At 45.0% G+C, this 22,266-nt stretch overlaps 1 long non-coding RNA gene across 1 annotated transcript in view; it reads left to right on the forward strand.

Moving 5' to 3' along the window:
- The window catches only part of LOC107209730, a 42,298-nt gene extending 22,796 nt beyond the window's left edge, over positions 1-19,502 (forward strand). The window contains exon 3 of the long non-coding RNA XR_001523673.1: positions 19,091-19,502. This is a non-coding gene — a long non-coding RNA (uncharacterized LOC107209730). The remainder of the gene's footprint in view (positions 1-19,090) is intronic.
- The last annotated feature ends 2,764 nt before the right edge of the window (positions 19,503-22,266 follow it).

The raw sequence follows: 22,266 nt of genomic DNA on the forward strand, positions 1-22,266 counted from the left end.
GGCTGGGCTGGCACTGTCCTGGTGCTCCATTTCTTGTGGCAGCCTACCACACAGGAGCTGTTTTTTCAAGGTTTGGACTCCATGGGGCTGGAAAAATGATGATCCAGGGAGCTGTGGTGCCAGAGATGCCATCTGGGCAGCCCAAACCTCTCCCCAGCACTGGGCCAGAGAGGACTGGCCACCCTTCCTCTTCCTTCAAAAGTCAGTTCACTAAAGATGATGTAGGGGACTGTAGAATACTCAGTTTTGGTCTCCCCCACATCATGGTAAGCTCTGCCTCCTACCCCTGTAACTAGGACAACCTGTATGTGCTACATTCTGATCATCAGATGGGAAGTGCTCTGCTTTGTTTCTCGGCAATACTTTGTACTCTGTTTTTATTGTCTGTGATAAAAGCTCAACCTCATTATTATCCCGGGATTTGGGTGACAGTAGAGAATGCATCACAGCAAAACTAAAGCCTAGCTGAGAGCAATTTTACTATTAGAGGCACAATTACTGTCCATTACAAGTTCCAGGAATGAGCACAAACATAACTTTAATAGGTGACTATGTTGCAGCAGCATGCAGAGAAAAATGGCATCCCTCCCTCAGCACAGAAGAACAAAGAAATAAATAAAAGACTTTTGGTTGCATGCTCTGTATTGAACTCAGGCAGTCCTGAAGGCATTTGGCTCTTCAGTGAAAAGCAGCCTGGCTGCTCTGGCTGTTGCTGTTTCACTTGATTTAGTGAATCTGTCCTGCCTGGTTAGGCACCTGTGCTGAATGCAGCCAGCTCCAGTCAGTCTGCCCAGGATCTCTGGTTCCTGCTCTCCACAGAGTGCTGCTGCACCACGCTTGTGTCTGACTCCTCTTGTCCCAGAGAAAGGATGGGTGTTTGTGTGAACACTTGGACACTCCTAGGCCCAGGCTATAACTGGAGCTGAAAGGGATTTTTTTTCTGTTTAAATAGCAGGAACTGAAGCTTAACTGAAGTTGTTTGCATTTACTTTCTTTTCACAGTTCAATTATTATTGCTTTAAAGAAAGGGTTTTTTTCAATAGAAATGAAACTTGGACCAAGGGGCCATTTCAGGAAAGCACTTCCTTATCCCAATAGCTCTAATGTCAATTCCTGATTTTAAACAACTGCCCAAATGTCCTTGGCTCTCCATCTCCTAAGAGCTGTTTAGGCAAGTGAATGAAGCAGGTCAGGAGCAAATATGAAGCTGAAAAAAAGATCAATCCATTTACATTGCCTATAACTAGAGAACAGCACAAAGGCTGAGGGAAAGGTAAGTGCTGAAACTCAAACTGATAGGGGTTTTTTTTCCCCCAGCAAAACTATTTAATTTAAATAATCTCAAAGGTACATTTTGGATAAAAATTACACACACAATACTGCTCCTGTTCTTTCATGAATATTTCTTTATATCACACTTGTGTGCATGAAGAGTACTAAGAAGGAAGGTTCTTGAGGAGTGGAGGTTTCAGTGAAGGCTCTTGAAGTCTCTAATACTTTACTTGGCACGTTCTCATTTTCTTGCAACTTCAGTAATTCATCCAGCTATTGCAAGAAAGGGGAAGCTGTGTATACAGGTTCTAGACAACATAATTTCCATGCCCACATTTTGTAACTTTTAAATTAATTTCTGTTCTTGAAGTAACAATATTAACATAATTTGTTGCAGAGATTTAATCATACATGACACTTCAGCTACCCATTTGTATTTGAATAACTGTATAAGGTTACTCATTAGAGAATGATCTCCAAATATAACTGACTGCTTTTCTTTCCCAGATGTCTGTCCTCCTGTCCTTGAGTTCCCTTTTGCTTGGCACTGTGTTGAGTTTACAGCATTATGACCATATGAAATACAAAAGCTTTTCTGAGGGAATAATGGAGAAATTGTCTTCTGTGCCTTATTTTCCAATAGAGGATCAGCAGCTGGAATATTTTTTGCACTCAGGCGTTGTGGCTGTGGCCCTGGGCAGGTCAGAGGAGTGGTGTGCTGGGGCATGGCACAGGCAGCAGACAGGTACACCCTGACCAGGTGTAACCACAGACCTCTGCCCTTAGAACTCAACTAAATACTAAACACAGAGTCCCTAAGAGCGGGGAGCTGATGGCTGAAACTCCTTTGCCACTGACTTCTGGCTAAATTACTTGTTATTCCATGTGTAAAGAAGGAGTAACTACAGCCCAACACGTTAGAGTGAGCTCAGCTGAACTATGGAGATGTGCTAACATTAAAGAACAAGGGCTATAATGCACTGAGGAAAACAGTGCAAGTGCCTGGGGTCATTGCCATAGGCCTTCTCTGGGTAAATGACATACAGATGTAAGTGGTGAGTTTTGATTTGTTTTTAATTTAAAGTACACCTATTCAATGAATTTTGCATGAATGCTTTGCAGGCACTCTGCCTGTAGTCAGCACTTACATCTGTAGCTGTGAATGTCCAAGGCATAGTTCAGTGGTGTTAATTCTTATTTCACTTCATGGGAAAAAGAAACAGAAAAGAAACAGAACAAGGAGTTAAGTGCCTTTTTTTTTTTTTTTTTTTAATTTCTGTGTCAATAATCCAACTAGCTTAAATGTATATTTATTCTATGTTGGAAATGCAAACTATTCAGAATGCTATGAGAGCTATGAAAAACACAGGGCTTGGAAAACTGGCAGTTTTTGTGGTTTTGGGGTTTTGAGTAAAGTTTCACAACCAATCAGCCCAGAATAATGTCCGGTAAAGGCATTTCTGCTTGTTAGTCTATTTATTTATTTACTTTGGCATTGTGGGGCATGGCAAGACTCATTTGAAGGAAGGTCAGTGAAAATACTCCAGATCTGCCCAAGGGGCTGATGCTGGAAAGTGCTGAGGTCCTGCTGCAGCTGAGGAGGTGCTCAGCACCCCTCTGAGTCTGGTCAGCCAGGAGTGGGCTGGAGCACAACCTGTCTGCTCGGGCACAGCGGGCACACACAGCCTTCCCAAGGAATTTGCACAGAAAGCAAAACCAGTGTTGGGTCAGTTAGGCTTTGTTTCGGTGGCCACTGGATTCTGAGTGTCTCCTTCTCTGTGAGTGGCCCTGATTGCATCTGCATCACTGGAGACCTGCCCTTTGCTGGATGCTGTGTGTTTTCCAGCAGCCTTCCCATCGAGGCACGACCCGTGGCCAGGCATGAACTCTTTACCCGGGCGCTGGCAGAGCTTTGAAGGCGGTGGATGCAGTTTGTGGTTCCTGTCCCCGCTCCCCAGAATGTCATACATGTCATGCAGCGTTTTGCTCGTGGGTTTATGTCCTTGGGATACTGGGATGACTCGAGTTCAGGAGAGGAGATCTCCCTGGGGGGAATGTGTTTGCTCAATGGTTTGTTCAGCTCATCCTGGTGATTTCCAGCGGGAAAGGCTCTCCCTGCTCAGCTGTCACTGGGTGTGCTGCCCAAGGGGGGATGGAGGATGGCTCCAAAAGGACTTTGGTGTTTCCTTGGGAGCACAGGCAGTCCTGGGGCTCACAGCTGGCTGTCACACTAGTGGTCACCCTGTCATGCCTGCAGTGGTGCCCAGGGAGCGGAGCTGTCCTGCCTGCAGAGCCCCGAGAGCCCTCGGTGCTGTTCCCAGGGCTGGCCTCGTGTGCAGGGTCCCAACCGGGCTGATTTCCTCTGCAGCTTTGGTTGGTGTCCCAGAGTGTGACAGAGGGACAAGTACCCACCACCAGGAGAACTCTGCAGGGGAATAAACAGTTCAGAGAAGCAAAGGCTGCTTGTCCATCCCACATCAGTCCCGCAGCCCCTGCCCCACTGGAAGGCTCTCCACAGCCCTCCCTGCAGCCATGGACACAGAGAGCATCACATCATCACATCATCACATCATCACATCATCACATCATCACATCACATCATCACATCATCACATCACATCATCACATCATCACATCATCCCATCCCATCCCATCCCAAGGGAGATCTGGCCTTGTGGCACACCAGGGCACTGAGGGCACACACGGCTGTGCCAAGGCACCGAGCAGCAGCCCCCGGCTCTGGGAGATGCCAGCAGAGCCAGGATGTCCCAGGAGCTCTGGACCTTGTGCCTGTCCTCCCCTCGCTGTGGCTGGGCCAAGAGCAGCAATGTGCTGCCCATGAGAAAGCAGCATGATCCCTCCATGGGCTGAGGTGGCTGAGGGACACTGCTGGCTGTCCCCTCCATGGGACACGGTGACACGGTGACACAGCCTGCCTGTCCAGACAGCATGAGGAGCCTCAATACCACCAGCAGTCCTACCCAACAGCTCTGTGCAAAAGGGAAGAGAGCCTAGAGCGTTTGGCTTTCTCCTTTAACCTGAAAGGCCGTTTCCAGCTCTCCCCATCCTTTGCTGGGTGCCTGGATTGCTCAGAGCTGCATGCTTCCATCAGGCACATTCTGCACTGCATTAGTTTAATGGCACTGTCACTATGAATTGCAAACTTTCTCAGCTCCCCCCTGTGCTGGTGAAACATGGCAGCATAAGGAACATCTGTTCTCTTACCCTTTGCTGGAAATGGGAAACATCATATTGCATTTTTGTTATTAGCCTTATTTGGATGCCAGTGGTTTTGTTTCTAAACACATCAAGGCAGCTGAATAACCTTAATTGAGTACTACAGAAAAAAAAATGGTTTCATGCAAATGTGGCTGCCAGCATAATTATCAGGACAATGCTGAACTTCTATTCCTGAGATCGGTTCCAGTTCCTTGGTTTTTATATTGCTCCCTTGCTGCTGAACTTCATTATAAACATCTCCACAAAAACTGATCTATAGTTAGGCAGTAAACAAGTTAAGTCCTTAATTTTTGACATTAAAAGCCAAACAAACCTAATTATTACAAATGTGAATTCCAGTCTTTATTTATACCCAACATAATTACCCAGTTTTCACTAGGAGTAACCACCACAGGTAAAACCCTTCCTTATAAGATTTAGAATGGGCTCCAAGATTTTTAGTGCAATTTCATTAAAGACAACAGATTTTTGCAGCTCCTATGGAAGATGACAGAATGTATAAATAGAATCAATTTAATAATTCCCAGATTTAATTATGATGGATTCATTGTTATTGCATGATAAACCACAGAACACAATGGCAATTAAGCAGAGAGAATATATACAACTCTCTAGTCCACCCATTATATAGAATCATTTCATTATTAAGCCTGAGGGCAAGACATAGAACAAGACTACAGTAAGAGCATAAAAAGTGGCAAAATTTGCTCCAATAACTTTGCTGGTGTCTTTCTGTGCTGCAAGGTACACACATCCTTCATGATATACACACCTTTAATGGGCCTTCATAAAAATATTGCATTTTCATTGTGTCTCCTTTACCAGCTTACTAGGGCATTCCAGGAAACTGCTAGCCAGGTGTGGCATGATCTATTTTTGGTGGATTTACCCAGGTTTGGAGAGGTTTTTGGTGAAACCTGAACATCAGGCTTCTGGTGTAAATGATGAGGAGGCTTTTTGCCCTGGTGATTTAATTAGGTTTTCTTTTCTGTTAGACCCACAGGAGAATTCAAGGCTGTTTTGGGTCTGCCATGAAGTTTGTCTGGTGTAATTCCTAGGAAGGGCGTGCTCATTGTCACAGAACAATCGTGTCTAGTGTCACACTGGTAGCAGTTTCTCTTTAAGAAAAGCAGACTGTAAAACCAGCAATCCTGGCCAGGTCAGGATTGTGTTGTATCAGCAGAACTTTTGTGGGGAAGCTTGCACAGCACGTGCCTGCCCTGTCTGGCTCAGTCCATCGTCTTCACAACTAATAACATTTACTCCAAATTTAAAGAGGCGCAAAGTTCAGCAAGCCAGATTTAGTCTTGGGGGTGTCTTTACTGAAGTCAGTGAAGCTTGTAAACTTGGCCTGATATTTGGTGTAGGAGGAGTGAATATAAGAACAAATCTTCTGTTTGTTTTCTTTTTTACAATCACAGAACAAGGCAATTTTCAGCAAAGTGTTGCACACAACTGCTCTCAAAGTCCCAAAGGATGCTGGACATGGGTTTTGCTTTAATTAATACTAGAAGTTTCCAGTAGGTTTGTGCTCGTTTCTGTCTCCCCCAGTACCTCCTCTATGAGAAACAGACTGGTCATTTGAAGCTGGAAATCTGCACTGATGGCACCCCATGATAGTGGGGGTATGCACTTCTTTGCTTCATAAAACTCATGTTTCCCTAAATCTTTATCCACTGGTATTGTTTCACATAGTGCAATAACGTAGTGTAATTATCAGCTAATTAAACTCATGCCTGGACCCCAATGCAGACTTGCCTATGCTTCTACAATTGAAAAAATGGCCAAACTGCCTGTGAATTTTTGTAGGAATTGATATTGGCCAGTTGCATGTGCTAGAGCCAAGCACTGAGGATGAGCAACAAATGCCATCCTGAGAAGGGAAGACTGTTGTGGCAGAATTTGTTCAGTGCTTTGCTTGGCGTATTTTATTCTATTTTAGTGATTTGACAGTGGTTTGTAGTTTGAACACAGCGTGTGCTATGCTGTATTTGTGATTTGCTGTTAGTAAACAGCCTGAGTGTACTGTTTGCAGAGCCTAAGTAGACTTTCCAGGCAGTTCAGCATGATATGCTCCCCACCATCACCTTTGGAGCTCTGATGTTGAGATCACAGAACCAAGTCCTCTCGGAGCCAGAGTTTGTGGCCACCTCTTTTATTAATCAAAGAGGGAAAATTCAGTGCAAGCAGGGCACTCCAGTGTCCTGAGATGCCAAATTGTTGAATAATGCCATTTTTAAAATCTTTCCAAGGAGATTTCTGTCTTGGGGAATGTACCTGAAACCCTTCCTCTCCTCTGACCAAGGCAGTTCCTCAGAGGTCGCCTGGGCTGTGACTTGTGCTTCCAGGCCAGCATCACTGCTTGCTGTAGGTGACACCTGGGCTTCCCTTGGCTTCCCAAAGCCCAGCAGGGCTGCTGGCAGTGTGATGGAGAACACTGGTGCCACTTTCTCCCTCTCCTTCACAGCCCAGGGCCGGGGTGCCAGGCTGGATGTCCCAGCACAAGTCTCTCCATTGCAGAGGCAGGAGAGAACAGGAAGCCAGCTGTGACTAACAGTCCACATTCTTTGCTTTTGAGGCAACAGAGCCACACACAGCCCCTCACTCAGGGCAAGCTGCTCAGGCACAGCCTTGTCCTTGGTAAAATTCACTGCATCTGGCACTGCTCATTTCCTTTCAGTTTTTATCTAGTCTTTCTGCATTTCCTGGCAGCACCTAATGCCACTCGGGCCAGCACAGGGACTGCTGCTGGCTGTGTGCTGGTGTGCAGAGACCAGCTGGTGATCCAGCCAGCTCCTGTCCTGCTGCATCCTGCCTGCACTTTTACATGTTCTGGCTCTTGCAGCAGGTGAAGTGCAAAGGATGAGGAGCTGAGGCGTGGAGGGACCTCAGTGAAGTCTGTTAAATGGATCCTGTGTTTCTGCTGGAAAAAAAACTGAGGGAAACAAAGAGCAAAGACCAGAAAGCTGTGCATAAAATGTGGATTCTACTTCTTCTTCTCATGTGTCTCCCTCTTTGGCTGTTCTTTATTTGTACTGATATAACCATCCACTTCTATATTTCCTGCATTCTCAAGTCTGTGAACTTCTGTTTTTATAGGTTGAGCTTGTTTGCCAGGCAGGTTTTCCTCAAACTCTCCTGGTGCCAGTAATTAAGGGATTATTGTAATTACCTCACTGGTGCAGATATTGAGTATTAGTGCTTAGGCTGAATGTGCCCACTTTGATTTCTCTGCAGTGACGCTAGGTAGGCTGTGCCTGAGCTCTGCTCTAAATGAGCACAGTGTCATTAATGACAGCGCTTTTACAATCACCACTTTTGTGCTTAAGAAGCTTTTTATACCTTAATCCAACCTGATGCAAGCTGTGGATGCAAGTGCATTACAGGTACAATTTACTTTGTGGCATTAACAAAACTTAAAAACCGATCTGGGCTGCACTGTGAGGTGTTTAATGAGCTGTGTGCCAGATCCTTGGAGCTGGCTGAATTCTCTGGCTGTCAGTCAGCATCTCTCCTTTCCCTGTCCTGTGCCTGGCACTGGCCTTAGTGCTTTGCTCCTTCCAGGAATGAGAGTTCTGGTTTACACAGGCCTTCAGGGATCACAAGGAGCTGAAAAATATCCCAGACTCTTTGTGGATGGGGTGGCACACTGCTGACAGCCACTGCACCGTGGCCCAGCTGCAGGGGCAGCCACAGCCAAAGCACACACATGTGCCACCTCAAGTGGACACAGAACAGCAGCAAATGTCCTGAGCACGTCCTGAGCAGGGGCCTCACCTCGGGCTGAGCTCTGAGAGGGAGCACAACAGCTCTGCCAGAACTTCTGCTCGTGTGCTTCAGCACACCCAGCACTCCTGCCTCTCCAGGCCTGTTCTCAGGGGCTGCTGTGCCTTACCACATCTGGCTCTTTCATGTTTGGCCTGGAATGGCCTTCTCCTAATGGCAACCCTTCCCCTGCACACGGGCTCCTGAGCTGATGAGTACATTATGTTTCCCTGTAAGCCGTGCATGTGAAGCTGGGTCTTGTTTCTCGTCTTATTTCATCTGCAATTAAACTGGTGATGAAACCATTCAGATCCTGAATACCCCTGCACTGTGGTCAATACAAAGATCTAACACTCATGAGAATGAGGTCTGATCCTCAAGTTCCCTTGCAGGCCATTATTTTTTATTCCATGCTCCCTTTCTAAACCAGCTGCAAAAGCCTCTGTGCTGTAGGACAAAGTGTCCCTCGTGCACCACGAGAGAGCCCAGGCCCTCAGTGCCTGCAGTGACCAAGCCCACAGAGAAATAATCTCTACCACTTCTACAGCCTTTAATTCTTGTTTGTCCTGCTGCCATAGAGGTTGTATGTTATGTATGCCATCCTCTCTTGCTTCCTGTCCCTGGCCAGCTGGGGATTGGTGATAGCATCTTCAAGTTGTTGGACTTCCCCTTCTTGCCTTTAATCTTTTGGTTTCAAAATGGCCCCACATTTACAGTTACCGACCACAGCAGGCAGATAGCAGCTGGCAGCCAACCTGACAACCCTGAGTGCCTTTTAAAAACAAAAAGAGATCTGTTCTTCAGGTTATGTAAGAGGATCTAGTGCTAAGGTTTAGTGAAACAGAGTATTTCTGAAATGCTTGGCAGTAAATATATTAAATGTGCTGATTATTGACATTTTCAAATTCATGTTGGTCCAGTTTGACTCACCTGTACTTGAGGAAACAGTGATAGTCAGTAACACACTTATGCAGTACATAAATTCAAAAGGTAAAAAATGAAGGAGAATTTTATACTCCATGAACCTGCTTGACTGGCAGCAGACTCCTGCCCATCACACCACACGTTCCTCCCCCAGTTACTAAAGGCTGTTCAGGAAAGCAACACATTTTCTGTAGTTAACACCTGTGCTCAGAGCCAGGCTAAAGCAAACCTAAAGTAACCATCCAGTTCTTCAGAAGCAAAGCCACAGGTAATTTTGCTTCCTCTTCCTTTCCTTCTTCATTAAAATCTAGTTTCACAGGGCACAGAGCCTGACTGAGCTGAAGAGCAGATGTTCTGAAAAAGAAGCCCTGGCTATAAGCTGCTTTTTGTCTTTTTCTGGTTGGTTTTGTTTAAAGATTGAGAGGGAAATGTATGCTATTGTACATTATTCCAAGATGTATGAAAAATAAGAACAAGTCAGGAAATGCAGATTTTCTTCAGTCAAATGCTACAGCCCTCCCAGCTGGGCGTGCAGCCAATGTACAACTTGCACAACTGAAGTATCCACATGTGTCAGGATTAGGAAGATGAGACAAATTCATTAGTTTGCTGCTATTAGCACTATTAATTTCTAACTGCTTTTTAAACTTATTTTTATGCTACAATCATGCAATTCTGCTAATGAAGTTATAATTCTGTAATGTTACAGAATCTAAACCTGGGCTGGTAGTAGCAAGTCTTGCTTCTGAGGTTTCTTCAACCATGACCTCTTGGTGTACCTTTTAGACACTGCAAGTTCTTGCTTTCCTCATTCTAGTCACAATCCCAGATTCCTACATTTCAATATAAAACTTAAGTGGTTTATTGTAAAAGTTTTATCTAAGGCTATTATTATCTACTCAGTGCTTCATTGTGAGGGAAGTTGTGTTTATCATTCAGGAATCATGGCCACAACAGGAGATCTATATTCGGTTCATGATGTTTTACCTTAGGCCTCAACACTGCAGTGTCTCAGGTCCTTGGGCTAAAGCCAGTTGGGCATGATCAGTATCATGGACTGGTAGAGGAAGGCAGAGGGTTTATGTCCTCTAATCTCTTATCTGCTCTTATCTCTTGCTTCATTTATAAAATGGGGACTGTGTCATAAATGTTCCTTTATCAGCTTGTTTTTAGGGTTCTTTGAATAGCTTTGGTCCCAACCATCTTCTGTTGAAACCTTGCCTGCATTCTGGGCTTGATCCAAAATCAAGGGCATCCAAACAAATCGGGCCAAACTCTCTCAGGCTCTGGGGAGAGGCTGGGAAAGGCTCTGAGGGGCAACTCTCTGGGCTCTGCTGTGCAGCTCTGAGGGGCCAAAATACCCTCAGATTGTCCCAGAACTAACTGGGGCTCTGTAGCTGGACCTCCTGCCCCAGTGTGTCTGCAGCATAGCCAGGATCCCAGGCAGATGTGACATTGATCCTGTCCTCTCACCTCTCTCCTCTTTTTTGACTCCAAGAGCCAGGGTGCAGATCCCAGACCCCACAACACATTCTGTGGCAGTAGGTGCCTCTTGTCTGACGCTGTCTTCTGACAAAACAGGTCCTGCATCCATTCCAGGTTCTTTTGTAGAGCAGCCCACCCAGCAGGGAGGACTCCCAGCAAGGGCAGCGTGTGTTGAGTCCACACCACCCACCTGAGGGGAGGCTGGCCACTGCAGTGCCACAGCACCCATATCCCCATCAGCCTGCCCACTGGCCTTTGTCTCTGTGCCAACCATGCCTGGGCCTCCTGTAGAGCCTGACGTGCAGACCTGGGGAATTCTGTGCATGAGGACAACAACCCAGGAGGCAAGAGGGCACTGCCTGAGCTGCTGGCCCCACGGTGGCTCTGAGAAAATCAATGTGGTATTGTTAGCACAGGTATCACCACCACTGTCTCGTCTGTCTCGCCTTTAGTTGTAAACACCATGGGTGTTGTGCAGTCATTTCATCTCCTGGCTTTAGAGAATCCCCTGATTGTCCTGGAAGCACCTCAGCTGCCTGCCAGGGGTGGCCTGCAGCTGCCCTTGAGTACAGCTGGGTTGTGTGTTTCAAAGGGTTACTTCCACCCCCAGCCCCAGCCTCAGGACAGGGAGACGTCAGAAGGACTCAGTGGACAGAGCTCAGCCTTGTCTCATTGGGCTGATAAATGCACTCCCTCTGCCCCACCTGATCTCTGTGACCTGCTGATGCAGAAATCTAATTGTCATTGGCAATAACCCATGTTGGCCTGAAAGCCACAGATTAGTTTCTGAGAAAACCTGATGTAATATTTCATTCTCATTCCCAAGTTTAGAGGGAAGACACCCCTCACACACCTCCTCCCTCCCCTTGGTAAAGGATTTCAGTTTCCACTCAGTAGGTGATGGTGGTGGTGGGTTTGATACATTTACTTGAATGGATTTATTTAATGTGAGCCAGGGAAGAGCTGTTCTCATTTCCAGGATGCTTCATCCTTATTTTCCCACTGAGATTGTGCCTATGCACAGCACTGACTTTTCAGAGAAGCTGAACCAATGGGAGCTGTAAAATTTCAGCTTGTGTTTCAGCCCATAAGTACTTTTATTTCATGGTAGAGAAAGAAAGAATATCCCTTCTACAGTGTTATCAATATATTCTCAAGTGCTGGTTATGTTATATGTTATGTTTTATGTCATGTTTTATGTTATGTTATGTTATGTTATGTTATGTTACTTGTTCTCAAAAGCTGAATACTGATTTTTGCCAAACTTGTGTAAATCCAGCCTTTCTCTACTGGCTTTGGGGAAGGAAGTCTGGATTTGTCCCATTGATTTAGTTTCAAAGCAATCATGTCTTCACACCTCCAAAGTAATTGCATTTAATCTCATCAATATGCACAAAGTATGCAATCAAAGCAGAAACACTAAGAAACGGGGGAAGTCTACCTTGAAAGTGCAGCAAGACTTGCCCTTATCAGCCCAGGACATATAAATTATTAGTTTCTTCTGCAACTCATTTAACCTTGGCCAGTGACTTTTTGTGTCAGTTTGCTTCACTTCCAAAAATATATCCAGTTCCTCTCTTGATGCATGAGTAAGGCTCTCTTCTCTTGCTGACTCTGTCAACTGAGTAGTATCCCAGCCCCTTCTCATTGTGTAATTCTGCCTCAGTTCCAATATATTATTCCCCTTTTGCTTTCAATTGAGCTATCTCAGAAACAGCACTGGCACCACGCTGTCCCTTTAGCTTTCTGGGTGCCTTTCCTAGCCAAGCTGGAAGTGCTAATTTAAATCCCCCTTACACTCCCCACTATCCCATGTGCAGCTGCTGCTGGAGACACACAGGCAAGAGGGCAGGAGAGACCCAGTCTGTGTCTGCTCAGGGCTCAGCTTTGTGGTGCCAGCACAGAGAGGAGCTGAGAGATGCCTGCAGCCTCAGGGGCAGCTCCTGCTGTGGGTGTGAGGCACCCATGAGCTCCTGCAGCTCATACACCTGCTGTGCTTGACATTTGGAACCAAAATGTGCCCCTGCTGTTATGTTTGTCCTTTGGTGGAAGCTGGAACTCAGAAGTGTCCGATGTACATTTGATGGAACATCAGGAAGATGAGCAAAAGTGGCTGTGACCAAAGGGGCTTCTGAGACAGGCTGCTGGCATTGGCCCTGTAATGACAGCTAGTCTGGTCTAGGGGTGTCCATGTTTCAGTGTAAAGCTCTTAAAAGGGCTAATTACAATTAAACCAGACAGATTGTTGAAAATGAAACCATGGGCTGTGTGTGGTGATGTTTCCTCCATAAGGAGATAAGCTGTATGGTGCTGAGAGCAGGACACAATGAGCTGTGCAGTCTCTGCATGTGCACGAGGGGCAGGACAACTCATTCCCTCTGTTCATCCTTGCCTAGAAGTGTGAGAAGACACTGTGATTAGTGCTAATCTGTTTTAGATGAGCCCAGTGCACCTCAGGGGATCAGTGCACATATTCCAGCACAGTGGGCTGTACGAATTGGAATTGTGTAGTGAGCAATTATGCAGATGTGTAGGGTTTCCATAATGTATTTCTGGTTTAAAACAAATTGCATGAATCTCTGCAAAATTTCCTGCAAAAATGTCCATCTTTGCTATCGCTGCCAGCTTACCAGGCTGTTTTGTCATCTGCTCAGAGCTTGTTAGGGCTTTGGAGTGCTGTGCAGAAAAATCCCTGGGTGAGATGTGTGCTGTGAATTACAGTCCTGACAGCTATCAGAAGGTGCATGCTGAGGTGCAGCATTTGTATTTATTTGGGAACAGATGTCCTGGCTATTAGCCAGGGCGTAACCTTGTTGTGTTAGATGCTGGGGAAAGAAGTCTTGCCCCTAAGAATTCAGTCCCTCTATAGCAAGTACTAAAAATATTTAATATTTTAGATAAGTTAAAGAATAGGTAGAGTAAAAGTGTGGGTGGAGGTAATGCTGGAATAACTTCTTTTCTTTCAACTGAAGAAAACATTTCTAAACAAATGTCTATTTATGTATTTACTTTAAATGGGGTTTAAGTATCCTTTTTTATCCCAGCATTTTTACACTGAAAACCTTAGCTATAAAAGATTCTTATTTTGCTTATATGATAGAGATGTTAAGTAAGAATTCTTAAGCCATTTTCCTGCTCTGTAGAGTCATGGGAATGTAGCAACACCATATATAAAAATCTTCTTTCCCCTTCCTGGCAAGATTTTTAATTCCAGTGGAGAATGGCAACATCTCCTTCTTTGTTGGTGTCATATATGCGTGTGCCTGCTGTTAGTTTCAGGACAACAACTTCACACCAGACCCAAATGGGCAACAGGAAAAGCCAAAATAAGACTCTGTTTATGCTGATAATAGCTCTCCTCTGTGCTTTGTGTGCTCTTTCTAGGGCAGAAACTATTTCCAGTTTTGGAGCAGTTTGCAGCAGGTCTTCTGCTGGGATGGCTTGAGAAGTCAGGGTGTGCTGCAGGGTTAAAATATCTCCAGATTCTCCCAATGCCATTTGCAGAGGTGAACAACAGCTGGCTTGGCAGGGTTTGACACTCCACAACTCCTGCCATGGCTCCTCTGCCAAGTCTTGGTGTTGAGCATCCAAGAGTTGAGCTACACATTTTTGTACATCCTCTCTGTTCTTTGTGTGTGCAGCAAGATGAAGCTTGCCTTGCTATTTGCTTTTCTAAATTAAGATCTCTGCTGGCAGGGCCCTGCTCAGGAGCTCACAAGAACACTGCCCAAAATGCTGCACACTCACTGGAGGGAGAGGCCCGAGGCTGTTGGGCATTCAAACATGCCCCCTGCAGAAATGGAAATGTGGTCTCAATGTCAGCACAGGGAAATGTGGAGAACTCTGCCCAGAGTGTGCCATTTCTATAAGCATTGGAATTCAACCTTCAAAAATAGAGGCCAGGCAAGAAATTAACTCTATATAATGAATATCTATAGAGCATGTGGATGGGGAAAAAACCCCAGGATCTGTGAGCCTCAATCCCTCACTCTGGTTACTGATGAGGAAAGAGTAAGGAGAATCATTTGAGATTCCCTGACCTACTTCCCTTCCATGAAAAAGGAGTGGAGAGAGGAAAAACAGCCTGGAAAGGAAAGGGAAAGGAAAAGGGAAAGGGAAAGGGAAAGGAAAAGGAAAAGGAAAAGGAAAAGGAAAAGGAAAAGGAAAAGAAAAGGAAAAGGAAAAGGAAAAGGAAAAGGAAAAGGAAAAGGAAAAGGAAAAGGAAAAGGAAAAGGAAAAGGAAAAGGAAAAGGAAAAGGAAAAGGAAGTTTTAAAGCTTGTAGCCCTACTGATGAAGCCCCTGGGGTTTCCTACCCCACAGAGAGGAACAGTGGGCTCTGCATGTCAGCACTGCTGACAATCCAACAGGAAGCATAGAGAGCAGAGACTTGACTCATCTCCATGGATGCAAGAGCAGTTCTTTGAACCCGCTGCACTCTTGGGAGCATCTTTCTTGGAGAGGTGATTCATCACTGAGGCAGTCCAGGGTGAAGAATGGACACCACCTTCCCAAAAGGGACAGCTGTGATCTCTAACACCAACTCCTCCCCTAGCTGGTAACATCCATATTACTGTCTCAGCGACTCAGGGGACGTGCAGAGCTCAGGGATTTGTCTCCTCACTGCCTGAATTCCTAAAGCTGAGCCACTGTCCCCTCATAATGGGGTCTTTGTCAAAAAGGGCTTGCAGACAGTTTTATGGGTCCTTCTCAGGAGCCATAAAGATTGCATGGGGATTTCTGGAAAGACCTCAGGCTTTTGTCTTTTTCACACTGCAGAAATCTGATGTATGTTTCATCCACCTAGGAGTGTCACACACTCTGTGGTCCAGCCTTGATTACACAAGGCGACAGCATCAAGAACTCGGTCCATTTCTAATCAACAGTTCTGCCATAAATTAGCCCAACATTTCAGGAGAGATTCTGACAATGCACTGAGATCTGGGGGGGACCACAGGTAAACCTCAAAAAGGGGCACCAGCCTAGACAAGGAGCTGCAAAAGTGAAGGGTCAGAAAGAAACAGTATGGTTGAATAAATATGGGACAATATGCATACCATGGAACCAGAAGGTTTTGAGGATTTATAGCAACTTTCAAGTGATGGACAGTCCCTGTGGGTGACTTTGAGCTTTAGGCATCTTCTTCATGAGTTGTGGTGAAGTTTGAAGGATGGAGAAGAAAGAAGGAGCATGTATGACTAAAACTCTGTGAAAACACAGATGAATTATATAAAGGGGCATACATCCAGCAGGAAGACAATGAAAAGTATCTGAAGGGCAAATAAATAAGAGCTCAGAAAGAGTAAGTCTTGAGAAAGCATAGGATTAGAGAAAGCACAAGAACTGTTGAAGGATGCAACCCAGGGCTCTAAGCACATCAAAACATCCTTGGCTCCAAAATTTTCTAATCTGGAGATGGTGGCTGGGAGAGCACTCAGGGGAAATATTGTATGTGCTTACCCAGTGTTCATACTTTTCCCCAGGCATTTTGCTTTTGCCCACTGTTGGAGACAGGAGCTAGATGGACCTTTGGCCTGGCCCAGTGTGGCTGCTCTTCTGTTCTTGTGCTCTCATATTGTGAAAGAGCTGCAGTCCTTGTGGTAAGGTCTTGCGTTCTTTAGCACAAGCTGCAGGACAAACCATGCTTATCATGCTGCCATTGCTGAGTCAGACACAAAGGGATCTTGCAGAAATTCTGCATTGCTTTGCACTCACAACATGCTGAACAGATTGTGAAGACTGTATTTCCCAAAACCAACGGGGCTCTTCACCAAGATGAGGGCCAGCAAATCGCTGCCTCCTGCAGCCAGGCTGCTCCAGCATCAGCTGTGCAAGGGTGGCAGCAGCAGCTCTCTGGCTGACACAACAAATTTTGGTTTAGCACCAGGGTGCTGTATCACTGGGACTACCTGGAAGCCTGTCTGGGGCATTCTCTCACCTCTGTCCCACTGCAGCCCCACGGCCTCTGTTCTTCAGGCTGTTCCCTACAATGTGCATGTGAGGCTGCTTTTGTTCTCTGAGGGGATGGAGGGGCTGGCAGTTCTTCCCATTTCTCTTTTTGCTTGCATCTCAGCAGCTGGTGACAGGGGATCTTTCTGAGCCTCTCTACTGGATGTTTTGGCTGCCTTGCTCCTCCTCCACTTCTCTGGCTCAGTAGTCCCAACTCTCTTGCTGTAATTATCTCCATGAGTTGTGCTATCCTGTCTTGCCTATCAGGGCTGGAATTACCAGGAGGGGTCTCCATTTTTCCAAGAACACTGTGTCACTTTTCAAAAATAAGTAACTCCCAAGGACATGAATCTCCTGAGAGCTTCACTCACCTTTTCCCCTTTCCCTTTTCCCTTTTTCCTTTTCCCTTTTTCCCTTTTCCCTTTTTCCCTTTTCCCTTTATCCTTTTTCCTTTTTCCTTTTCCCCTTTTTTCTTTTTCCTCCTCCCTTTTCCCTTTCCTCTCATTTATTCATTCCCATGGTAAGAATGGCAATATCTTTTTTTTGCAGTGTTGGGGTTTTTTTCCCCACAATATTTTATCATTTATCATGTTTATCAGATAGGAAGAGGGGAGGAATTTGTAGGTAGTGAGAAGGAGAATTTGCTTCCAGAGTGAATGAGAGGAGGGTCAGAGTTCCAGAGCAATGTTTATACACAAGTACAGTAATTTCTTGCCCAGTGTATATGCAAATGTATGCACATGAACTACATGTTAACACTGCATTTTTCTAAGGTCAGTGTTCCTCTCTGCAAAGCCCAGACCCCACTTAGGGGTGAAATAAGCCTTGCCAATAAATGGATCCAATTTAAAAGAAACTAGGTGGAAATAATGATGAGGAAATGAGAAAAATAAGCATTTGATGAAATAATTAATGACTAGTTGTGACACAATCTCACAGCAGCAATCCAAGGCTCGGGGAGATCAGAGGAGACAATTTACTGCCAGACAATGCTTACTATGCAAAGCCAAGTAGCCTCCTGTTTGCAATTTAAAATCATACCCATATACATGAACTGCAGTTGGTGGTGGCTTGTTTGTTTTAAACTCTCTCCTAACAAAGCAACAGCACTCTCTTCACGTTACATCTGAGAGGGGAGCGGAGCAGCGAGCGCCTCCGAGCAGTGTCACAGCGCTCAGGACAGGTCCAGCTCCCAGGCAGCCAAAGCCAGGAAATGAATGTTTCAACATGTGTGAATTATTTCACTGCCATCAAACTGAACAGAGCTCTGCTGCTCTCAGACCTGATCCAAAAGAATGAGACTAGGAATTCTTAGCTGGGGGTGTCTGGGCTAGGGAGGTCTTCAGAAGAGCCTGCAAAAGGTGCAGAGGAAAAGCGAGCCTTGTGTCAGCAAGATTGCATTTGCTGTCACCAAGTCCTCACCCACGACATGGAGCTTGGCAATATTTGTATGAACCCACAAGTGGACAAAGAAGAAAAACACTTGGCACAAATATTTTCTGCAGAAGGCTCAGTTCTGCTCTCAGAGGTTGTGTTCCTTAGACCAGCCATGCTGAGCTGCGGGTGGCATCGGCCTGGTTCCCCTCAGTAGCTTTTGGAGAAAATCTTGCTGTTGTCCCCACTCACCCAAATCTGCTTCCATGGCAGCATGGTCTTAGCAGTGCAGACTGGATTGCTCTGCCCAAAAGCACCCCAGGAGTGCCCTGGATGGGCTGTGGCTGCTAGAGGGGGTGTTCAGTCCACACAGCCAGACTGCAGATAGTCCGAAAGCACCAAAATCGCTCAGCAGGGACACAGGGACGGCCACACCATGGGTTTCACAGCACAATCTGCTTCTTTACAAGACATTACCTGTCATTCCAGAAGAGCCACTGCCACCACTCTTCCCTCAGCTCCTGAGACAGAGGCTGTGGAGGTGCAGAGCCATCGTCTGCTCCTTTCACTGGGCTGCTCTGCACATCTGCCATCCCCAGCAGATCAGTGCAGGAAGGCATGTTAGGAGACAGTCCACTCCTAATCACTTCCAGAGGTCCTGTTTCCAACTTGGTCAAGACACTGCTGAGTCATTTTCATGCAGAATGAGTTATGGCTGTGTTTAAAACCTCTTTATTACCCTTCAGTAATCCAGAGCTCAATCTTGCGTTTTTAATGTTGCTCTTCTAAAGGGCAGATTTATATGTAAAACACTTTACACTTTGGTTTCCTCCTAAATAATAACTAACGTTGTTCTTATGAGTGCTTTATGACATTAGCTAACTAGTCCTGACAACACCCTGGTTTTACATATGCACAGCAGAAAGCTTGGATGAGCTTCCTAAGTCTGCTGTTTTCAATACTCATGATTTTATTGTGAGTCTAGGGTGGGCTTTCTCTTCAAGTCTCAGCTTCTGGAAGCACACAGTCACATGACTTTCTCATTTTATTTTTTTTTAAACCATAAATTTCTAATTCTTCCAGTTCCAGGGAAAGCCTGAGGATGTGATCCTGATGCACTGCAAGGCTCAGAAACCAGATGCCAAACAAGAAGCCAAACCGTGTTGCCATTTTTAAATATCCAACGTTTTAAGGGAGCCTTATGCTCTGGGTCCTCAGCCATGATTTCTGAGTGTGGGAGAGCTTCACATTTCATGGACACAAAGGCAAATAAAGACTTCAGGAGTGCTAATATTCCCTATCTCCCCTCTCTTGCGTACTTGTTTCTGATTTTCATCCTGCGTGTGCTTTGCTTTCCACATTGTGAGTACTCACATTCCTCTCAGTGGTAAAGAAAAACACACAAATAAATCTTTGCTAGGACGGAGCAGATTTTAAATCAAAACTTTGCATAAAGTGCTGTCAAGGCTTTAAACTCTTCCATCTGTTATTATATGTAGAGTGCACTTTGCATCAGGCTGGGGGATGCAGTTGATGGCTCTCAAGGTTACTGTAACACAATCATTACTGCTACTGATGCTTCTACTACCAATAAAATAAAAATATTCAATAGACTTCATAATTTTCTGCTTCAAAAGTTGCAAGAAAGCCTACAGTGAGCTTTTCTTACGCTATGGCTCTGCAAACCAGCTTTTCCTATGTTGTAAAAGGAGCTGGACAACAAAAAAAAATGAGTGACATACTGATTTTATATCATAGATTTTGTGTTTCTTTTACTTCATTATTGGTTTTGTACTGAACCATTTAATTTTTCCCATTATTTCCTGCTGACACAGTTGCAGGTTAGAGACCATGGATAGCTGAGCTGACTTTGGGGCAGCGATTTCTATTTCTCTCACTGGTTTTTAGTCTTGTGTAATGCTCACTGCTCTGCATGGGAATCTAATGCTATTTTAATTACTCCATACATGTATTTCTTCTTCAGCTGTTAGAAAATCTCTGCTAGACTTGCAGGCCAGAGCTTTCCCCAAAAAAATATTTCCTAGCCTGGTAATCTTAATGACACAAGATGGTCTTGATATTTATTATAAACCATCATTTCTTCATTTTCTCCCATGGCTTCCACACAAATATTTCTGTGACTCCCCAAACAAATCCCTTGTTTCTCCAAGTTGGACAGTTGCCTGCCTCTCACTCCTGCTCAGCTGAACAATATTCTTTTCTCCTTTCAGCATTTTAATCATGCTCGTTGTTTTTTGAGCCATCGTCCCTGTTTGCCCACGTTTATGTGCTGAGTAGAAAAAAACATTTTGCAGGTGGAATAAAAAAAACCTGGTGTTTCCCATCCTGTGGTGCCCAGATAATATGTTAGCACACCTTCACATGCCAGAGTGGCAGCAGAAGCCACAAAGGAGCTCCCTGTGCCAGCCACATGGAGCTCTGCCACCATCACTCGATTGAAAGAGCTGATGGGAGAGACAATTGCCTGCTTCAAGTATTGACCACAAACTTATCTAGACAGGTTTTGTCTAGGAATCTAAGAATTCCTGTATTGCAATCTTCCCAGGACCAATTCTCTACCCACTTCCCTTATTTATCTGCATAAGTATGGCTGCTTTAATTTTGCAAATGTCCTCTATTTTTGTTCCAGTTTGGAATGTTCAAAGCCAATTATGTTTGAACTAGTTATGTTTACTAGTTTATGTTTATGTTTACTCTTGTTAAAGGCACTCTATTCTACAGGCACAGCAGAACCAAACCAAGAGTGCCATTCACTTAAGACTTGATGGTTTTTTGTGGGTCCCTTCCAACTCACAATACTCTGTATATTGAAATTTTTCCCTGAGGAAAGTGAGCAAGACTCCAGCTGTTGAATTTGCTAATATCAAACAAGTGAAATACTATCAAGCACCAGACAACCACAAATAGGCCCTTCCCAGCAAGGAGCCCTGCTAGACCCTTTCCTCTCACTTCCAGCTCCCTTCCAAGAGGGAAAGGGTTGCTGTTGAGCTGAGCTCATGGTGCTGGAGTGACAAGGTGCCTTGGCAGTGCTCCTGCCAAATCAGCATCCCAGGAGAGACAGGCAAACATTCCTTGGACAGCACGGGGTGAGGAGGAAGGGATTTATATGGGGATTGTATAACTGTGCTATGGGGTGTAAGGTGGATGGGAAGTCTAGAAAAGGAGGTGGTTTATATAAGCAAGGTCAACAGCTAACTCAGTAGGATCATAGGAAATATCCTGCTGAGCTGAGGGATGGAAAAGGGACACATACAGTACTGATTCAGCTGGCCTTCTCTGTGTCATTCCTTGGTAGATTTACCATGATTTGGTTTGGTTCCCCCTCTCCAGTCCTTTAGAGAACAATTCCTTTCATGATGATTTAACACACACCTTACAACAGAACAACTCAAGACTGTGGACTGAAAGATTTGTGTTGTTGATTCTGCAACAAACGCATCAAATTCCAAATGTGCTTTCAATAACTTCCTGCATCACCTGAGCTTGTTGGTGGAAGGCATCTTCAAAAAAAAACCCCTCAGTCACACCTGGGCCTGATTTGATGTGCTGTCTTTCATTCCCTGCTATTTCCTGCACAGGCAGCTTGTTTCCACTCACAGCTTTGCTCCTCTACCAACCATTGAAGCTGCTTAAATGAGCTGCACTCCAATATTTGGACATTGACCTGTGTTTTACTTGTTTGTTTAGTGAAACTGCCACATAAGTGAGCCAGCAGAGTCAGGAGTTACAAACAAACTTTGACTGCAGAGTGTGTGTTTGGTTCAGCTTTCACCTTGACACAAAGCCTGCAGTACCTCAGCACAGTGCACACCAACTTCCCTCCAGTAAAGCACAACCAGAAAAAAGCAGCAGAAAGTTCTGTGGCATGCAGGGGTGCCTGGTTGATGTTTGGTTTTGGGTTTATTTTTATTTTAAAGCATGTGTGATAAACTTACAAGCTGTTGGTGTTAATGTGTTTCAGTATCAGGCTGCTTCATACCTGCATGGTATATAAAGCTGCTGTGAGCAGATTGGCCCATGAGCTCATTTATGTCACCATAAATCCAAAGTGACTCACTTGAAAATTAAACTTCCAGTAAGTCTCCATTAGTGTTCATAGTAATTAATTTGTCCTCTGGTAGGTTTCTGTCCCTTCCACATGCAAACACAAGTAGTTTGGGTTTTTTTGAGGCAGAACTATTTGCTAAGGCTGTAGATATTTAAATTCATCCAAATATTGTAGTATATAGATTCTGTTC

Source organism: Parus major, chromosome 11 (genome assembly GCF_001522545.3).
Source record: "Parus major isolate Abel chromosome 11, Parus_major1.1, whole genome shotgun sequence".
Lineage (NCBI taxonomy): Eukaryota > Metazoa > Chordata > Aves > Passeriformes > Paridae > Parus > Parus major.